The 2,051-nt window shown below is 44.6% G+C and overlaps 1 protein-coding gene across 2 annotated transcripts in view; it reads left to right on the top strand.

The window, feature by feature from the left end:
- Nucleotides 1-268: 268 nt before the first annotated feature.
- mbnl1 (muscleblind-like splicing regulator 1) overlaps nt 269-2,051 on the top strand; it is a 41,320-nt gene continuing 39,537 nt past the window's right edge. The window contains exon 1 of one of the 2 annotated variants that reach the window (XM_076144503.1): nt 269-291. The gene's annotated coding sequence lies outside the window, so the exon portion shown is untranslated. Of the gene's footprint in view, nt 292-774; nt 961-2,051 lie in introns of those variants that run through there. The other variant, XM_076144501.1, reaches the window with a different exon arrangement.

Here is a 2,051-nt window from a genome sequence, read left to right on the forward strand (position 1 = left end):
GATGTGATTCGCCACATAACTGCAATCCACTCGGTAAGTTTCTATCTGATGAGATAATGCTTGTTGTCTGCTGCCCTCTCTTTTTTGATCTTTAGCCTTTGCTGTCCTGTCCTGTGTGATTGACCATGTCTCTCTCCCAGCTGGCAGGCAGAGACAGGTGCTGAGTGCTGCTGAGTGTTGCTGTGTGTGTGGGCTCCAGGGACCTGTCTTGTCATTCCTCCGATACTCCGGAGTGCAGAGGAAAAGGAGGAGGCCCAAGACTACTGCCCTCGCCGGAGAACAACTGATGAGGTAAGTGAAAACCAGCGACCATCTACCTGGCAGCCGTGTTTTGATAACCTCATTGACCTTCCTTTTTAGTCACTAAACGGCAGCCTCCCTCACACGCGCACACGCGCACACACACACTACTTCCTGTTTAACAAGCTGTTGCGCTGCTTATCTCTGAGGCTGCAAACTGGTCATATGTCATGGCGACTTCCTCTTTGTACACATTCATAGCCGCGCACACACACACACACACACACACACACACACACACACACACACACACACACACACACAGTTGCGACAATGGAGGGAAAGAGGAAGTTACAAACAGAGATGTAGAAAGGGGCGGGGAACATATTGAGGTGACCATATTTGGCGTACAGGGATAATGCAAGCAGAAGATGCAAATGAGATAAGGAGTGGTTGTCATGGTGATTTGATGTTGCGCAGTGATGGTTCGCTGTAAACCTGACCGCATTTGTGGTATGGCCGTTGCCAAGCAGAAGGTGCTATTATGAGAGAGATAGAGAGAGACAGAGTGAGAGAGAGAGAGAGGGAGGGGGGGGAGAGAAGTAGACGAAGACAAACATCAAGGTTTTAGTTCCCAAAATGCATTGCGTCAGCGTGACCTGTGTTGAAGTTGCCTGCCGTTGTATCTCAGTGGCACGTCAGCGCTAGACAGACAAACAGGTAAGGTCTATAAGATGACATTTTCTCTATTTCCTCTTATTAACTCATTTATGTTTCATATTCATGTTTATGTTTTTACTTATTTGTTGACTTCGATTTCATGGTATTACACTACTACTTATACTAAACTACTTATACTACTAATTTTCTAAAAACTGGTTATATGCTTGACTTGAACAATAATGTTTTTCTACTAAAGCAAAGTCACAGTGTGGAATATGGCTGCATGAGTGTGTGAGTATTGGCCATGTGCAGTGTTGAATATTGGCAGCGGCCAAACAGAAACTCTGCCGAAAGCTGAAGTGAAAGGCCTCTTTGCAAAGGGTGTTTCCAGTCGTTTTCAGTTTATCTGAAAGATAAGCTTCAAGCTTGGATAATGCCCGCATGCTCACACACACACACACGCACACACACACACGCACACACACGCACACACGCACACACACACACACACACGCACACTCGTGTCAAATGGGGACAAGACAGTGTGCTATTTCCTCTCTCAGTATCTCAAACCTGACAGCTTGAATTGCACCTGCTTCCCCTCACTGCGTCAAAGTCAAAGTTAAGAGAAATCACACAGTATGGAGCAAAGAATCATGGCTGCAAATTCATAATAGAAAAAAGAAATAAATTACCAAACATACACACACACATTTGTCCAACATCGTTTTTAGTGAGACGTGCATTCACACATAACATATTTCTCTAGAAAGTTTGCTGTTGTTTTTTCTTAAAGTTCCTTTTCCAGTTTCCTTTATACTTTATTAATTGGGGGACTCCTGACACAAAGCTAAAATAAGAAACTTGAAATACAACCAGAGGCCATTTATGTGGATACATTACCCTCAGGCACCATTCTGCTGTCTCACTGTGTAACCTCCAAAGTAAACTCCCGTGAATTTGCAATATTAAATGCAGCTCTTTTATGCTTTGCTTTTCTGCAAGATTATTGCAGTTGCCGCTGTGATGGTCTGTAATGGGAGTGTAATGTGTATTTGTGGCCGTAGTGATAGATGGGCCGTCACAGCTTGGCACACAAAGGCTCTGGGATATTTCCTCGGCGGAGTGAGAGTTCACATCAGCCAGCC

Source organism: Genypterus blacodes, unplaced genomic scaffold, assembly GCF_046128005.1.
Source record: "Genypterus blacodes isolate CSIRO-AG114 ecotype Tasmania unplaced genomic scaffold, CSIRO-AGI_Gbla_v1 ptg000029l_1, whole genome shotgun sequence".
NCBI classification, from domain to species: domain Eukaryota; kingdom Metazoa; phylum Chordata; class Actinopteri; order Ophidiiformes; family Ophidiidae; genus Genypterus; species Genypterus blacodes.